Source organism: Prionailurus bengalensis, chromosome A1 (assembly GCF_016509475.1).
Source record: "Prionailurus bengalensis isolate Pbe53 chromosome A1, Fcat_Pben_1.1_paternal_pri, whole genome shotgun sequence".
NCBI classification, from domain to species: domain Eukaryota; kingdom Metazoa; phylum Chordata; class Mammalia; order Carnivora; family Felidae; genus Prionailurus; species Prionailurus bengalensis.
In genome coordinates, this window is record NC_057343.1 from 148352582 (window position 1) to 148372758 (window position 20177).

General features: G+C 35.2%; 1 non-coding gene across 1 annotated transcript; it reads right to left on the reverse strand.

The window, feature by feature from the left end:
• Positions 1–16918: 16918 nt before the first annotated feature.
• On the reverse strand, positions 16919–17049 carry LOC122496815. Its single transcript, XR_006300956.1, has one exon. It is a non-coding gene; the product is annotated as a small nucleolar RNA SNORA49 (small nucleolar RNA).
• Between the last annotated feature and the right edge of the window lie 3128 nt (positions 17050–20177).

The window sequence follows — 20177 nt, forward strand, 5'->3', positions numbered from 1 at the left end:
ATTTGGTTATGTATTCAGGTGCCAGCACCACACTTTTAATTATTGTTGTTTAAAAATGTTCTTAATAACTGCCAGGGTAAAATACCCTCACCTACTTCTTTGTAAATATGATTCCCTAATATTGTATATGTATCTTCCTCATATATACTTTAGGACGAGCTTGTCTAGATGAAATGGTAGAATAAACATATTTATAATAATAGTGTTCCTATCTATATATCCAAGTTTTCTTTTATGTTCCTTTTGTTATACTTATACTTAGATATTTTATCATTTTATGTACCCATCTAAACACAGGTTTTTTCCAGGTTTAGATGCACCCATCTAAACGCAGGTTTTTTATGTTTTGTAACTAGTTGTTTTATGTTTATAAGAAGTCTGTATGTGTGTGTGTGTCAATGTGCATGGACTAATGTTCTATCTAGTCACTTTATCAAAATATTTCACTGTTTATATTATATTTTCAGTTGGTTCTTTTGGGTTTTCTAGATATACAATTATATCATCTGAAAACAGTATTAGTTTTACCTTTTTTCAGATTTTCATACTTCTTTTCCCCATCAAATTGATATTACTGCTGCCAAATGAATGCTAAATAAGCAGACATACTTGTATCATTCCTGACTCTAATGTGTACGCTTTAGTAACTTTCTGTGGGCACAGCACACGTCCTCTGGTTTCCTGGGTCCAGTGCAGCCATTACAGTAATTTTCTGTATATCGGCATTTGCTCAAAAAATAACTTTAAGAGGGGAAGACATTACTGTCAGTGTAGAAAGGAAATACGTGTTTATGAATGTACAGGATAGGATAAAAGAAAAAAATAATGTTTTCTTTAGCTGGAAAGAAAGAGAGGCTTGTGAAGCTTTGGCAGGATTGAATGTTGTAAACTTTGAGGTTGCATTTGACAGAAAACTGCAACTCAGTGTCTTCTGATTTGAAACAAAATCATAAAAACTTCTTTCACACCTACCATAGCCACAGCTATTTAAATACATGGTTAATGGGGGGGGGGGGAGGGAGGAGAAATGTTATAACAGTCCAAAGGACAATCTTGGACTGTTTCCCCCTTTACCTGGTTTTCATTGGCATTTTGCTCTTTTTTTTTTTTTTTTTCCATTTATAGCACTGCTGAAAACTAAGCCAGAGACATATTTATCTTAAAATATACAAAACTTCCAGTTTGATCCATCAAGCATAGTAATTGGACCAACGTTAAATGAAATTTAGAGAAAATGTTTCTGCTATCCATAAAAAACTGTCAAAGATAATGAATACATAAGATCCTCTCTAAGTTTCCTGGTTCCAAAATGGGTTGCAACTTAAAGAGAAAACTCTTGTCAATAAAAATTTATTTTCATAATCATGATTTCATTTTAAACTTGAAAAAGCAAATGGAATATATTTTAATATATGGTATTTTGGCAAATACAATTTAAAATATGGTTTGTTTCTTCAGGCATGAGGAAGATAACATTTAATCACATGTGTTTAATGTTAATGTTGATTCTGTTACTTCTGTCTATAGATAAAAGACTAGCACATTTTCCTTCATATACATAGTAATTTTAAATATCTCACTAAAATAAAATAGAATATGATACGTGTCTCGTATAATAGTTGTAATTTGTTTTAAATTATCATTATATTAGCATATTATGAAATACTTGACTAAATGTTTTAAATTCATACATTTGCATACAAACCAACACAAAACTAGCATGCCAATATTAAATTTCGAGGATGAAAGAAATATCATGGTCCTCACTAAGAAGAAAATTATAGTATCTTGTCCTTACGCTTGAGAGTGACCAAAACAAAAATTAAAAATGTAAGATAAGAGATTTTTAATAAAGTTTTGAAACATCAATGACAGCATACCTTTTTTGCTTTATTTGATGATCCCGGGGACTTAATTCATAGAGAAGCTTTTATTTTCAAGAACAAAATTATAAAGCATTTATAAAAGAGACTCAAGCATAATTGTACCATTGTCTCATGAAATCCTTAAAGAATTCAGATTTTTCTAGTTATATTCCAGTAATATCCTTTTAGTTTTGAGAGAGAGAAAGAGAGAGGGAGTATGAGTGACAGAGGGGCAGAGAGAGAGAGAGGAGACAGAGAATCCCAAGCAGGCTCTGTGTTGTTAGCACAGAACCTTATGTGGGGCTCGAACTCACAAACCACGAGATCATGACCTGAGCCAAAATCAAGAAACAGATTCTTAACCAACTGAGCCACCCAGGTACCCCCAATAATATATGTTTTTAAGTATGTATAGAGATGGAACTTGATTTGTAATGCAATTTGTGATCTGAAAATTAATGTAGTGGACATTTTGAACTGAAAAGTTATAGCTTATACAGTGTAAACTCATTCCAATGTGGGTCTTTGCTCATCCAGACATCAACAAATAAAATTGAAAAAAATAATTTTCTATTTAGTTGAATTAGTATTTACCATTTTATTTTAAAATACATTTGTGAATGTTTTCTACAAAATAATGTAATGAGAAAATTTTACATAAATTTGAAAGTAGAGATTATGTCTATCTAAAATCAGTTTGGTTTTTAAAAGTATTGTTTTAGTTAGTTTTTTTTTTTTTTAAGTCTTTGTAGATGATGAATTTAGAAAAGCCCTTACAGGGTCAAGCTGGAGATGGGTAAAGTGCATGCAAATGCAAGTTAGGCACTTTTGCCAAAAAGTTTTAAAAATTTCATTTGTCTACTTTTAAAAATGAAATTAACAGTGGTATTGATGGTACACGATCTTCTAATCTTATTGTTTCTGAGGAGGAGACATGATTGTGTTTAGGGTGAGGGGTGGAAATGTTTCTCGTGTTGCCTGTGATGATCTGACTCAGCATCAGCTGAAAACACCAGTGTATTATTTTAACATTTTCCTTTCCTCTATTAAATAATGTGTCACTCTAGGCTGTGACTCAAGCTGGTGACTCAGTTTTGTTCAAGACTCTGCCTGGGAACCTTCAGCAATGACTGAAAATGTCAGGAAGTCTTCCCTTTAGAAGAGCCCTGGTTTCGATAACTTAAGTGTGTAGACAACTGATCCACAACTTTTAGGGAGTTTACTTTAAATAAAGGAAATGGCTAGGCCTTTTACCTTTCATATTTTTTTTTAATTTTTTTTTCAACGTTTATTTATTTTTGGGACAGAGAGAGACAGAGCATGAACGGGGGAGGGGCAGAGAGAGAGGGAGACACAGAATCGGAAACAGGCTCCAGGCCCTGAGCCATCAGCCCAGAGCCCGACGCGGGGCTCGAACTCACAGACCGCGAGATCGTGACCTGGCTGAAGTCGGACGCTTAACCGACTGCGCCACCCAGGCGCCCCTTACCTTTCATATTTTTAAACCACAGCAAAATATTTTATTGTTTCATCTGCTCTATATTCTACTGTACTTATATCATTATTGTATTTCTTTTGCTAGTTTGTTTTTCAAATGCAGAATACTAATTTTAGGAATTCTCTGAATTCCAGACAAGAGAGATGGACAGTCCTTTTGCTTCCAATTAGTCCTGTAAAATCCCTTTTAATGCTATGGAATAGATCTCCATTTTTTGTCCCCGATGGCACCTTTGCCCTAAAAGGCAGTCTTGCGGAGAAAGTAGATAGCATGGAGCTTAAATCACTGCTCCAGGCAGTTGCTGGGACTGCTGGCTGAGGATTCCTCCCCACGGGAGCAGTAAGCACCAACTGACAGAGAGCTCAGCGTAAGGACTAGAGTAGTGTTGCTTTCTAGTTTCTAAGATCATTCAGTCCTTAATACACGAATCCATGAATTAAAGATAGCTTTCTGACAGTTGACCAAGTCTCCCATTCAGCCCATAGTATGAGGTGAAAAGGAAAGTGGAACTTATCATAATTCCTTTACTAGTTGTATCAGCTAGCACTTCCAGAACAAATCTGAATCACTGTCAATGGTGTGAACTTCTGATGGCCTTCTAGTCCAAGTCTGGAGGGGTGCAAACATGAGCAACCTTTAGAAACATATCATTAACTAGCTTGTCTCTGCCTCCTGTAGTAATCTCCTAAGTACTTGAAGCTGAAAAGGAAGATGTACCTCTTTGCATATGTCTTGAGAAAGTACAGTGAGTCTGTCCCTAAGTCCGTTTACACAATTTTGTGGTAAAGAAGTCTTACAATAGAAGTTAAATTCTCGGTTGATTTTTGTTTCCTCTTTAAAAACAAAGGAGGGTGGAGTTGGGGGGGTGGGGTGTGCAGTTGGAAGAGAGCACACATCAACGTTTTCCCAGGAAATTGTGAGAGGTATTTCTCTTTGAAAATAAAGATATCCTGATATTTAACTGCTGATATCTGGATAACTGGAGCTCAGAGTACACGGTGGCATGGGAGAGGTTGGCGACCTGGGAAGGAGGGGTGGTATGGCCCTAGAGGGGCTGAAAGTGGATGATTTGGCAGAAGTCAGGGAGCCAAATACCTGGAGAGGATATTAGAAGAAACCTCCTCCACACCGCCACCATGAGTGCAGATTTTAAAAATGTGTAGAGTTTTAGAGTTTTATTTTAGAGTTTATTAATTTTTTTTCTGCCTATTAAACTTCATTTCACAGAATAGATCTTGATTAAGGATTCTTACAAGCAGGAATATTGGTTACGTAGTACAATTTCTTTTTCTAAACTTTACTTCAGGGGCGCCTGGGTGGCGCAGTCGGTTAAGCGTCGGACTTCAGCCAGGTCACTATCTCGCGGTCCGGGAGTTCGAGCCCCGCGTCGGGCTCTGGGCTGATGGCTCAGAGCCTGGAGCCTGTTTCCGATTCTGTGTCTCCCTCTCTCTCTGCCCCTCCCCGCTCATGCTCTGTCTCTCTCTGTCCCAAAAAAATAAATAAACGTTGAAAAAAAATTTTTTTTAAACTTTACTTCATCGTTGATTCTCTTAAACAATATAGCCAAATGTACTATGGACATATCTCTCATCATGAACAGGATGTTGTTTTTGCATTGACCAGCTTTCTCATAAAATTAGACCAACATAAGGGGTCTAAACATTATGTCCTATTTGCTTTATTTGGAACACCACCTAATAACATTTTTCTCAATTAAATTTTCTGATCAGTCTGTTTCTTTGATCAATCAGCAGAGTTAAACTCCCGACAAGCATTACCAGGTCCTCTGTGAATTCATACTATTTTCCTCCTCATTGACTCTGATCTGTAAGTTTTATCAAGCACTTTGGGTTGATTCTCACCCTCAGTTAATTTCTCTCTTACCAGTAAGGAAATCTAATCATGGGATGTTCAATTATTCATATACTCCTTCACACATTCAAAAATATTAATTTATCACATACTATGTCTCAAGCATAAGGTTCTTTTTAAGAACTTTAGGCCATAACTTGAAGGCCTGTAAAATGCTAAGATATACTTTTCTTTAGTAGTGATATTGTGCAGCCCAAATACTCCAGTAACTTCTTAGTCTTGACTGAAATCACCAGTACATGCCCATACTATCCATATAAACATACAACACTGGTCTGCCAAATCTACGTCCATCTGAACTCAGCAGATACCGGAATCCATTTAGCTTCAGATACCAGGGACAGCACAGTTTCATAAGGAAACCAGAGCCTCAATTAATGCTGCTAAGTGTTCTCTCTGGACATCTATTATTTAAAATGAAAATTCACACACTAATCTAAATTAAATTCAGCCTATTGTGCAGGCAAGCCACATAGAGGAGTGAGGAGACCAAAGAAAACACAGTAAGTGGTGGAAAATTTGAAAATGCATGGCCCAGTCTTAAGGGTACAGTAGCCACTGAAATCGTCAGTGTTGCTTTGTGTAATTATGGGTCAGGATGGCCCAGACCCCGATTTTTCAAAACCTGAAATTCAATATAACATTTCCTAAATTTTAATAATGCAGATGTAACTCAACATTTCTGCAAATCAAATAAAGTAAGCATACTTCGGGTGATTGGATTTTTAAAAAAAATTTCCAGTTGAATAACTAAAATAAAGATCGATCAACAAGCTAATTAGCTTTACTATCAAACTACATAAAATAGAAAAATTCAGGCCAATATTTTAATCTAATTTTTGGTAAGTAGAAAAAAATAATGAAAAGAAACTAGAGACAAATTTCTTGTCTGCATGCAATTAAAAAAAAAAAAACAACTTCTGCCAAACATAAGTTATAAAAATAACTGAACGCTAACGATTAAAGCAGAAAGAATACTTCTTAGTGATGACTGACTCTCATATACCACTAGTGGGAATGTCAATTGCTTCTACCTTCTAAGAAGCAATTTGACAATACAGGTAAATCAAATAGTAAGTAAAATAAATATAGCCTTTGATCTAGTAAATCATTTTTAAGGATTTATCCTAAGAAGTTCATTTAATATAGTTTTATATATCATTATAATTCAGTAACAGGAGTGGTTATTCTAGAATAAGTATTATATCTAGTATAATGTATATCACAAAATTTATTACATTAAATATTCAAAAGAAGTTAAATGTTCAATATTAACTAAAATCTAAGTTATCTTAACCAATTCAACAAAAATAGTTCTATGCTCTTTGTAACATAGTTTTAATTAATTTTAAGATATTGAATAAGGCAAATGCATATTGTTAGTCTAGACTTTTTAAATGCTAAAACAAAATCACCCATAATCCACCACTACTTCAGAACTGCTAAAATTTTAGAAAATACCTTTTTAGAATATATCTTTGATGTATATGAATGGAGGAAATGAACATGTATGAATTATATTTCTTCCTTCCCCTTTCATGTCTCTCTTCACTCGTGCTCCCGTTGACCATTAAACAATATATTATAGATATATTTATGGTACATTACACATGTAGATGTAATTTTAAATGACATTCTCTCCTATGATGTATGACAAATTTAACAAAATAATCCAATCCTTTATTGACTGGGCTTTGGGTTGTATTCATTTTTTGTTGTTATTGCTCATTATCTTGCTATCAGAGATAATGCTGTAACACAGTTTGGTGAGTATGTCTTTATAAACTGCAACAATCATTTCTGTAGAAAAGATTCTGAGGTGAGAGGAGGAGGGGGGAAGCATATAGATGTTAAATTCTAATAGATACTCCTTACGTTTTCCAGAAAGTTTGTACCAAGTTAATCTTTCACCCGCAGAATAGGAGAGTACCCATTTTCCCTAATAATACTAGATATTAGCAGGCTTTTTGAATTATGCAGATATGATAGTCCAAAAACTCTCATTATTTTAATTTGTGGTACTCTGACTAGCAGTGAGGTTACACATCTTCATTTGTTTGTTACCTATTACTTTGATCTTATATGAATTACTTATTTATATTTTATGCTCATTTCTTACAGTGAGATTTTGTTTTTATACATAATTTCATAGTCTTAATATAATGGAGATACAGTGTTTTCTTAAATATTTCTCAACCTTCCCTGAGTTTTTTTTAACTCTGTTGAGCAGAAGTTTTAAATATTTTATGTGGTTTATCAACCTTCTCATTTATGCTTAAAATTATGCCATTGTGGGTTTATAATTTCACTGATAATTACATGAACACGTTCAGACTATCAGATTTTACTCCTGATCCTTGTGTGTATATTTTATATAATGATCTATTCATATGTATATAAATAGAGATGATAAATATGTATATATTAGAAATAGTATATATGCTATTTTTGGCACATCTCCAATTAAGAAATCATTTAAAAGTTTCTGTTGCTTTTGTATTTAGAGAAAGTACTGAAAAATTCTTCTGTTTTAAAGTAAATTGACATTTGTTTAGACTTTCTCATTTCATCACATGCCCATGCATCTTTCTAACCCTAACAACCTTCTGAAAGTCTCTTACTTTCCTCCCATAGGGGATTGACAATGCCTATTTATCTGAAAAAACACTCTATTTCTCTGCTACACTCTTCAGCTGTGCATTTCAGCACTTGATATTTACTTCATTCATGAAATAAGAAAGGAATAAAGGACAAGAATACTATGTGTTGTTATTTTCCATCATTTTTTTTCTTCTTAGTTACACTGATGGGTGAGTGACAGGAGTAGTAGATTCAGATTTTGTAGGACCTGAGGCTTGTATAATATAGCTGGCTCTCTATGAAAAATTATACAAAGCTATAAAGAAAAAAAATAGAAACAGAAATGAATATTCACTTAGTGTGACCTTATTTTTAATTCTGAAATTACTCCAATCATTTTTAAATCTGAAAAAGTTAAGTTATATCTCAAAGTTCGAAGTATCACAGAATGAAACATTTTAATTTATTAACAGCTTGGCAGGTGTTTATAATCTGTCACTTTTTTTGGATAGATATTTTTTGATCACTTCTTTATTTCAAAACAATTTTTAAATATGAATTCCTCTAGAGAATAATTTGATCTTTTCACTAGCATGATTCATTTAAAAAATTTAAATCAATAATTTAAGTTTATATGGCATGACTCCTAGTGAACAAAGTCAGAAACTCATAGAATTGGTATTAAAGGTTATAAAACTTTATCAACTTTCATTAATAAACAAGGTATAAAATTTCAAGGAATATTCCACAGAGTGGATCTCTACTTGTGATGTTTCTCTTCCACCACCCATGTACATTTAATGCTGATTACCTCCATACGGGGTAGCCTTACATCTCACTGTCAGAGCCATGGGTTATCAAGCTAGTAAGTGGTGGCGATATTCATGGAGTCACTGCTACACGATAACAGCGAGTAGTCACTTACAATAGATAAGATAACTACAAACCATACAAATGAATGCCAAAAAAATGTATCCTCAAGTCAACATTTTCATAATCATATCCCCCTAATTCCCATGGCCCCTCCAGTGCCACTCCTCATGGAGGACGGTTGCTGACAAAGGGAGAATTGGACTAGAAAGAAACAATGGTTAAATATGTTACTTTTTCTAATTTTTTCAAAAGCCTATGACCACATGTTGCCAGTTCCGTCCTAGGGCCTTGGAATGAGTGGTGCAAACAGGAGCCTCTGCAACTTAAACTTCACTAACACCAGGGCAAACAAATCTGTCTCTAGTGAGGACTGGCATCAGCTTGTGAAATTGCACTCTGCTTCCTCAGAATAAATCAGTCAAGTGCTCAGTTATTTGTGGAGTAACCTGCATTTCCTGTTATCACTTCAGAAAGGAAAGGAGGAAGAAATGACAAACCAATGCTACAAATTCTGGTTCACAGCGGGGCATCACATAAACTAACCAAACTGCTTAAAAGAGGTAAACAAATCAAAGTCTTCTTAAAACAAAATGGACATTTTATCCTTTTATTCATCAAAGTTCTGTTCCTAAAAGTTAAATGTTAACATAATGTTACATGTTAATTACATTTAAATGTTTGATTAAATAGTACTCCCAGCAATGAGATGCATGTGATCATTAATAATGTATTACAGAAACATATTCATTAATACAGAAAATAATGATTCAGTGAACAAAAGGCAATTTTCAAAATTATGTTCAATATGACACAACTTTGTAAAAATATATTTGTGAGGGTGTCTGGGTGGCTCAGTCAGTTAAGTGTCTCACTCCTGATTTCCGTTCAAGTCATGATCTCACAGTTCGTGAGTTTGAGCCCCATGTCAGGCTCTGCTCTGTTGGTGTGGAGCCTGCTTGGGATTCTCTGTCTGCCTCTCTCTCTGCCCTTCCCCTGCTTGTGCTCCCTTTCTCTCTCTCAAAAATAAAATTAATTAAAAATATATAGTTGTAGTAGTATAAGAAACACTTTGGAAACTTTTCATTAAAGGGTAAGCAATGGTTCTCTCCAAGGCATATCATTATGGATATTTTGAAATTTAATTTCAAAATTTAATTTCAAAACACACCCTTAGGGGGCGCCTGGGTGGCTCAGTCAGTTAAGTGTCTGACTTGAGCTCAGGTCATGATCTCATGTTCTGTGAGTCTGAGCCTCACGTTGTGCTCTGTGCTGACCACTCAGAGCCTGTAGCCTGCTTCCGATTCTGTGTCTCCCTCTCTCTCTGCCCGTCCTCTGCTCATGCTCTGTCTCTGTCTCAAAAATAAATAAAAAACATTAAAAAATTAAACAAAAAAACCACACCCTTAAAAATTTAATTAAACATTTTAAACATTACAGGGGAACCTGGCTGGCTCAGTTGGAAAAGCATGAGACTCTTCATCTTGGGGTTATAAGTTTGAGCCAGACACTGGGTGTAGAGATTACTAAAATAAATAAATAAACTTAAAAAAATTAAACACTATATATACATTGCTTCTTGAAATATGTTGTAAAAATTATAAAATGGTTTTTATTTGAAAAGCAATGTGAGCCACACAGTAATATGGAGGTTTCATATCATAGATCCATCTTGGTTCATATAAACTTCCTATTATCCAGAGCTCAGTTTTATACCATTTATTTGACTCCAGCATCAGTCATTCAGCATTTATCTTTGTTGTGATAAGCTCATAGGTTTTCTACTTTTTTTGAGCTAAATCTTGATGAAGCAAATGATAATCTGAGGCTTGCCTACTATATGGTGAAAATCTCTCTGCATTTATAATAAAGGTCTCATCTCTACTTAATGTGTCAAGAGTGAATAAATGAAATTCTTTTAAACACATAAGAGCATATTTATTAACAATTTATATGAATTATTTACATGATACATAATATGTGATAACATACTAATTATTTATATGAATTACTCTTATTTTATTAAAAAAAAATTTTTAATGTATTTATTTTTGAGAGGCAGCATGTGAGCAGGGGAGGGGCAGAGAGAGGGAGACACAGAATCTGAAGCAGGCTCCAGGCCTTGAGCTGTCAGCACAGATCCCAATGCGGGGCTTGAACTTATGAACTGTGAGATCATGACCTGAGCCAAAGTCAGATGCTTAACATACTGAGATACTCAGGTGCCTCATTCACTCACTTTATTATTATCTTTTTATTTTTTTTAATGCTTATTTATTCTTGAGGGAGAGAGAGACAGAGTGTGACTGGGGGAGGGTCACAGAGAGAGGGAGACACAGAATCTGAAGGAGGCCTTAGGCTCTGAGCTGTCAGCACAGAGTCCCACGCGGGGCTCGAACTCACGAACTGTGAGATCATGACCTGAGCCGAAGTCGGATGCTTAACCAACTGAGCCACCCAGGCACCCTGACATTCATTCACTTTAATACAAAAAAGGTTCTAAGGCTTCCAGTAAAACTTGTTTCTTTCAAAGATAAGGAAAAGCAATATACTTTGAAATTAAAAGACAAGTGAATAAAATATTCCAAATAGAATTGGGTTAGTATAATTCTCTGATTATATATTTTATATTGTATGTTTTGGGTGATTGTCTGGAAACATGATATTACTAATCTTTGAGATACAGTAGCCAGTGTGGCCTGCAGAGTTTTGCAGTTCAATATATTTTATCTTTAACGTGGATTTCTGGCCTCTTAGCGCTATCAGCCATCCTTTGAAAAGACCCTCTTTTGCTGCTTCCCTTGTCATTAAACTCTTGTTTCTAATCTATCGGCACATTTTTTACTGAGTTCTTATTTCATTAAAGGCAAAGAAATAACAGGATTCCAACCTGCTCTTTAAAAGCTCAGAGTCAGTGAAGGTGAAGGTTTTATAATATTTGAATATAATTAGGAAAATCTACAAATACATAGTTCAACAATAAATATTAAGGGTTTTGTTATTTTGTTGCTTATTTACATGTTTTTATCAAGAGTAAAATGTAACTATTTTAGCCTCCATGGATGAGAAAGAAGACAGGGCAGTGAGTAACATACTCTGTATATCTATGGTATGGTTGGATGTGTACACTCTACATAGAAAGAAACAAGAAAACACCAAATTCTGGAAGAATCAGAAGTCAATCTGTTGCTGAAAATGTTTGGTAAAGATTGAAGTATCAAAGCTTCAATTATTTATTTTTGAACATAGATCAGTTAGCAGTGATGTCTTTAACTTGCGAATAGCCAAAAACTCAACTCAAAAGGAAATTTCTCAACTATGCAATTAAAATCCAGGGATCACTTACAACCCAGGCATGGCTGGATTCAGCAGATCAAGCATTGTTACAAGCACCCATTTTCCCCAACTTTTGGTTGTGCCTGCTTCTGTGTTGGCTCCAGCCAGTCAATCATGTCCCATGTGGTGGGAAGATGACCACAGAGGTTTCAGCCTTGCATTATCATGGCTTGTAGAACAAGCAAACAACATCTCTTCTTCCATCAATTTAAACAAAACTCTAGCCCTTACGGTCAACATCCCAAATCAAGGAGCATATCCATCTCTATACCAATTTCTGTTAAAGGGAAAATGATCTGCGTGGTGTGGCTAAGGCCTGGACCACAAACACACCCCTGAAACAGGAAACAGAACCAGCTCCACCAAGGACAAGGACTGAAAAGGGGCAGCCACTCCCCAAAAGGAAAATCAAGTAAGGTGAACTGGGTTTTTGATAATCTAAAAAACAGTATGCTTCCACTTCATAGGGCAAGATGAAATATTGGTGAATTGTGGGGCTTTATCTTGAATACTTTTACAAGTCACAGAGTTGTATGTTTTGTCTGAATGTATGGACAGATGTTAACAAAATGTTTAACAAAAAGTATTTAGATGTTATTTAAAGAAGAAAATTTCTGTGTTAGGAAGAGTGTTGAGAAATAACCACAAATGTAAAATGATAAAAAATATGTCGGGAAGTTAACAGTAAATATCAAAACTTTAAAAACTGCTGCATCATTTCAATTAATAAATTCATGTCTTCAAATTTATCTTAACAGAAAAAATAGGTCAAGCACAGATAGATATATACATGTTTACCATGCATTGTTAATAATACCAAGAATGGGAAATCATTAAATGATGAATAATAAAGAATAAGTCAAATAGATTTTCTTATATGTGTATAGGCAAATACTTTGGAGGTATAATTATAATTTGTGTTTGTTAATAAGAAATATTGCACAAAACAGATCAGGTTAGAAAACAGCATATGTAGTATAAGCTCAGCTACATATATATATGCTTACAGAAATTTTGGAAGTATATATACTAAGAGGTTAAAAACATGGTTATGCCTACATTATGGGGTTGATGCAATTTTTCCTTTTGCTTGGCTCTGCTATTTTATAAGCTAAAAAATTCATTTAAAAATAAATAACGAGAGGAAGAGGGACTGGAAAATCTCTTCACTTTTGATTTACAAAGTAAAATATAATTTTAATGAGAAAAAATGGTGTAGAACAGTTTGAATACTTTAGCTTTCTTTTAAATATATGAGAAATATGGTATTTCAATCTCAAAAAGAAAAATGATTTGGCTTACATGTGTGTGGCTGTGTGTGTATATGCTTACACATATATGTGGGCAACCCCCAATTTTTATATTCAGATTTTATGTTATATTGCTAGTTTTAAACATATGTTAGTTTTTTTTCCCCCAATGACCAAATCACTGAATTACAGGAAATGTATACAAAGGAGTACTACTGTTATGCTTCAGAAACTTAATTGTATACACGAACTAAAAGACCTTGAGATTGCCAAATAGGAAAATTAGTAGCATCAAAAGACCTTCAGTCACACATCACTTATTTTGAAATCTAACCCTTAACATCATTCTAAGAAGGCTTCAAATGGTTTATTGCAAGGTAATGCCAATGTCTTGCAGAGTAAAACCTGTTTCCAAATATTTATAGTAACTTACATAAAAAATAAATACATCTAAATTCAGATAAGTCATTTTTTTTAAGTTTTTATGTCTTTATTTAGAGAGAGACAGTGCAAGTGGAGGAGGGGCAGAGGAAGAAGGAGAGAGAGAATCCCCAGCAGGTTCTGTACTGTCAGCACAGAGCCCTATGTGGGCCTTGACCCAATGAACCAAGCAGATAGCTCATGGTTTGAAAGGAAAATATAACTTAAAGAGGATTCCAAGAGAATCAGAGAACTTCAAATCTGGATTAAGTCTTAGAGAACATCCAGTTTAAACTTTGTACTTAATTTTTTTAATGTAATTAAATCTATATTTTATTGACATTTGTTAGTGAACATGCAACGTAATATTGGTTTCTGGTATAGAATTCATGATGTGATCAACACTTCCATACATCACCTGTGCTCATCACAAGTGCCCTCTTTAATCCCCATCACCTATTTCACCCATCCCCCCACTCCCCCTGGTACCCCTCTGGTAACCATCAGTCGGTTTTCTACAGTTAGAGTCAGTTTCCTGGTTTGCCGCTCTCTTTCTTTTTTTCCCCCTTTGGTCATTTGTTTTGTTTCTTAAACTCCATATATCAATGAAATAATATGGCATTTGTATTTCTCTGGCTGCCTTATTTTGCTTAGCTTTATAAATATGAAAAAACTAGATATCATGATGCGAAATGACTCACCCAAAGTCCTACAACTCAGTGAGGAAAACATTCAAGACAAGGTCACCTGACTCACACTCCTTTGGTTTTGCTGTTATGCTACACTGCTAAAGCAACCAAAAATGAAACCTCTACTCATTGGATTTTCCTCAATGTAAGTCCGGAAAAACAATGAATTGACTTGTGGTATCAAGGAAAAGTTATAGACTTTGAGTCAAACAAGCTGATCTTTCTCACAACTTAACAAAATCTAATCTTAGGCATGTTAGTTGAGCTCTCTGAGCTTCACTTTCTCTATCTGTTAAATGGGATGCATAATATATCCATAAAAGTGTTTGTGAGGCTTGTAAGTTTTGGAAGTATTATGTATGAAAAGCCTAGTATATAGTAGGCTTTGGTCAGACTGTCCTATTGATTCTCTTCTAATCTTATGCTGTATTGCTCTGGATTAAAACTAATCAATCTTTTATATTCTTAGGAATACTGAAGAGATAGTTGTCTTTGGCATTCTAACTTACATACCTTTTATGAAATTTTGTTCAGGACACGAGATGCTGATTCGAAACTCACCACTTACTATGTCTAGTCATCACCTTTATTTTATTTAAGAGAAACTGAGTTTTTTATACAATGGGTAGGGAACGTTTATTGGGCAATATAATAAATTATATGACAAAGAAATCTATCATGTTTTTTTCTGAATTTCCAGGGTGTATAGGTGAACTTTTTAATTCTAGAAGGTGTGCTTATGTGAGCATTTCTTTCATAATGTTTCAAATCATTTAAAGAAGCCTCACATCTTATTTTTAATTAATTCCAGATGGTTTGCCTAAAATGTATATTTCATTGTCATTTAAAAAGACAAATAATAACCTTCAGAGAGGACTTTTTAAAATTAATTAATATATCATATTACCTACTGATAAACTGTTCTTTGAGATGAAGCTATTTTAAGATAGCCTCCTGAGCAGTAAAAGTTTAGCACGTAACTGTGATAGTATCTCTCAGGTTCTAACCATCACCACAGGGGTATATATAGATATATACAGAATAAGGAAATAGGCGAAAACCTCAGAAGAATCTTAAAAGTATGACACCCAAAGCAAAGGGCATATCCAGGAGTCTAGGTAATAATACTAAGCTTCCATCATCAGGATTTGTAAAAACCATCCTAATAACCACTGGCATCAAGACTATCCGTTCTACAAGGAAAAGGAAGTACTTGATAGGATGGAGAGAGCTGTGGACTCCATGGTACCTGCATCAGTCTAGGAGGTGCTTAGATGGGAAAAGGTGAAAAGAACTTGCCAGAAAACAGATTTCATCACTATCAAAGGAAGAACATTTGAATATTCAGAGCTGTCCAAAGATGTCTAGGAGATGGTGAGTTCTGTGTCACACAGCTCTTCATGGAAAGATACATTTACATATGTTCCATGGCTTCTCTAGAAGCATGAAAAAATCCCCTTCCTTAAATTATACCAAGGCAAATGTAATATAATTTTTGAATATCATACATAGATAAGTTTGAAATATGTTTTTTAGTTTATTTATTTTGACAGAGAGAGAGATGGAGAAAGAGAGCATGAGCACACTCGTGAGGAGCAGAGAGAGAGGGAGACAGAGAATCCTAAGCAGGCTCCACTTCCAGCACAGAGCCTGACATGTAGTTCAATCTCACAACTGTGAAATCATGACCTGAGCGGAAACCAAGAGTCAGAGGCTTAACTGACTGAGCCACCCAGGCACCTCATATTTTTTATTATGAGATTAAAAGTAATTTCTAACATTTGAGGTGGCTCAGTGGGTTAAGCATCTGACTTCAGCTCAGCTCACGATCTCACAGTTTGTGAGTTCGAGCCCTGCATGGGGCTCTGTGCTGACAGCTCAGAGCCTGGAACCTGCTTCAGATTCTGTGTCTCTCTCTGCCCCTCCCCAACCTGTGTATGTGTGTTCTCTCTCTCTCTCTCTCTCTCTCTCTCTCTCTCTCTCTCTCTCCCTCCCTCCCTCCTTCAAAAATAAAAACATTTAAAATTAAAAAAAAACATAAAAATAAAAGTAATTTCTAACATTAAAATAAAATGCTGTTAAACTTGAATTTTAAAAAGAAATTATTAATTTAGAATTTGAAAGTAATTAGCTTCATGTTTACCGGTGCAATGATCTTTAAATTATGATCCTTGTAGACATTTATCTAGATATTGTGTTAAAATTAATATTTATGTCCTAAAATTGAATTAATTACAATTATTATAGGTTTTTAATTAATTTCTTAGGTCATTCTTCTGCAGTGTCAATGCCAATATTTTTTTTTTTAGATGAAGTGAGATGTCGGGGTCAGCCCCCCCCCCCCCCCCCTCCCCGGCAAACGCCGGATGCCGTGGGCGCGCTCTGACATCGGCCAGCTAGAAGCCAGAGTCTGGTCGTCCCGGCTCCTGCCACGTGCACGCGGCCACGGCTCACCACAAACCTCTCCGCACACTCCTCACGGGACACCGAGCCTCGCTTTTTTACGAAAAGGAAGATGTCTGACTCTACCTGACGGGCACTGTCAGCTCAACCCGTGGGCCCCACGAGAACACAGAGTCTTCCTGGGGAGGGACGTGTGCTCGGTCCTGTACCCTCAGGCAATGCCGGAGCACTTCACGGCAAAAGGCTCCGGAGTAAGGCTGAGGGAGGCCAATATTAAATTAAATACAAGTCTTTATGTAATATATGTGTCTGGGTTGGACACATACAGGCGTGCCTATACATTTTGCAGTTGGGTTATTGAATAAATATGAAAAACTGTCCATAGATATGGCTGGATTTAGAGAAGGGATATATAAAAAAAATCAGATTGCCATGCATGCTAATTTAATTAATTGTATTCTTTCTAGGGAAAGCTTATCTGTCCATAAAAATAGTTTAAAATAGTAATAAGAAAAGATACAGTAACAAATAGGTATTACATATGTGCCCTTTGTTAAAATCTTTGCATATTTTACTTATAAGAGATCTCTCTCATCATTCCTGTTCAATATAGAACTGGGAGCTATTGCCAGAGCAATCAGGCAAGAAAAAGAAATGGAAGGCATCCAAAACAGAAAGGAAGAAGTAAAATTGCTTTTCCTTGTAAATGACATAATCTTTCAACTAAAAAATCCTAAAGAGTCCATCTGAACACTATCACAATAAACAAATTCAGTAATGTTGCAAGTTATAAAGTCAACATACAGAAATCACTTTTGTTTCTGTACACCAACAAAATAATTGAATAAGAAATAAAGAAAACAATCCCATTTACACAATGATAAAATACTTAAGAATAAATTTAACCAGGGAGGTAAAAAATCTCTGCACTGAAAACTATAAAACACTGATGAAAGAAATCTTAGGAAAACACAAACAGAAAGAAATTCTATGTTCATGGGTTGGAATAATATTACTAAAGTGGCCATGATACAAAGTCATGTATAGATTCAATGTAATCCCTATCAAAATTCCAATTACATTGTTCACAGAAATAGATAAAACAACACTAAAATTCACTGGAGAAGACCCTAAACAGCCTAAGAAATTCTGAGAAAGAAGAACAAAGCTAGAGACATCACACGTCTGGATTTCAAATGTATTACAAAGTTATAGTAACCTATGTAGTGTGTTAGTGGCATAAAATCTTAGAGGAAAAGCTTTTAACATTTCACCATGGAATATGATGTTAGCTGTGGATATGATGTGTGGGCTTTGTCATGTTGAGACACGTTTCTTATTTAACCAAATTGTTGAGAATTTTTATCATAAAATGATGTAGTTTTATCAAAAGATTTCCTGCATTCAATGAGAAAATCATATGATTTTATCTTTCACTCTATTAATGTGGTGGATCACTTCTGCTGATTTTCATGTATTGAACCAACCTTACAAACCAGGAATAAATCCCACTTGATCATGGTGTATGATTCTTTTAATATGCTGTTCAATTTGTTTTTAAATATTTGTTGGAATTTGATATTCATCTTTATATTCATCTTTATTTTGCATTTCTGGAGGACATTTTTGCAATATACAGTAAGAGGAAATTTTTATTTTCAGTATTTGAATATATCATCCCATTCTTTCCTGACTTGTATGGCTCTGCTGAGAAATCCTGACAAATGGGGGTTCTCCTGTATTTTTTTTTGGCTTTAACAGTTTTATTAGAGAGTGACTTGAAAAATATCTTTTTGAGTTGAATTTGGGAACTATGAGCTTCATGAATTTGGATGCCCAAATCTCTCCCCAGATTTGAAAAATCTTCAGCCATTATTTCTTTAGATAAATGTTCTTCCCTGTTCTCCCTCCATTCAAATTTTGAGACTCCAATAAATTACAGATTCTTTTTATGTCACCCATGGCTCATGTAAGGCTTTCTTCACTATTTTTTTCTTTGTGCTCCTATGAACTAGATAATTTCAAAAGTCTGTCTTCTAATGCACAAATTCTTTCTTCTGCTTGTTCTACCTTGTGATGCTATCGCATTTTTCATTTCATTTACTGTATTCTTTAGCTCCAGAGTTTTTTTGTTTTTGTTTTTATGATTTTTCTCTTTGTCCGACTTCCTTTTTTATCCACATATTTTTTCCCCTAATTTCAGTGAATTGTCTTTCTGTGTTTCCTTATAGTTCATTGATCTTCCTTAAAACAACTATTTTGAATTCTTTATCAGGTAAATTCTAGATCTTGATATTTTATCGTTGATTACTGGAAAATTATTATGTGGGTCAAGTGAGAACTTAGGGGTTGCTTGTGGTCTATGTGGGGAGACACAGGCCTGGCGTCACCAGTGGCTTGTGGGTGGGTATCCTAATGGAGTCTGTGAGAGCAGTTAGTAGGATCTGTGTTACTTTGTTACAGTCTGTTCCAAGTCTCAGCAGCTGTTCTTCCAGCTATGCAGCTCACAACTCAGTACTCTGGATGAGGCAAAAGAAAAATGGGTCTCCTTGGTATTATCCTTCACAGTTGGGGAAGCCTGGTGCTCACTCACACACTCACACTCTCCACCCTTACCCCCATGAGAAAAATCATGAGCTGAGAATGGTTGTCTCAGCACTGGCTTATGGTCTCTTGGAAGAGGGGTAGTGTAAGTAAAGTCAAACTGTTACTCTTACCTTCTCCAACAAATCCAACCTCAGATTTTTTTTGTTGTTCCAAGATGTGCTAGAACCTCTGTGCTGGACACCTGGAGTTCTACAAAAGACTCTCTTACCAGTGGGTAACTGTGTAAATCATTGTTCTTCAGGGGCTTTCAAACCATGGCTGTGAAGGACTAGAGACACTAGTCTCTAGGAAGGACTAGATGGGTCACTTCAGGGTCCACAGCCAGGACTAAGTTCTGTTTACTTACTACCCAATGCATAGATGGGCAAGACTCGTTCTTGGTTTCTTAGTATATGGTGCTGTTGATGGAACCATAGTCAAAGGAGTCTGTAGTCTAGTCTTCAGGACTATGGAGCTATTGCCAGCTCTATAGTCAGAACCATGGTTGCAATTCAACCCACACCTGGGTGTGGGTCTGTATTCTTTGGCTGCGTTTGGTGTTTCACAATCTCCTACCTGGATCTCCAAACTCCAAGAAAGGTATTTTTGTCCATGGATGGATGCAAAATTGTTCTTGTTGAGGGGAGAACATGAGTGAGGAATGTCTTATTTGGCCATCTTGCTGGAGTCACTCACTCCTATTATTTTATGTTGACTTTTTCAAAAAGATCATTTGCTAGGTATCAGTGATTTAATTGACACATAATTTTTGTCTATGAAAAATAAACCTTCCAATTTGAATTATGCA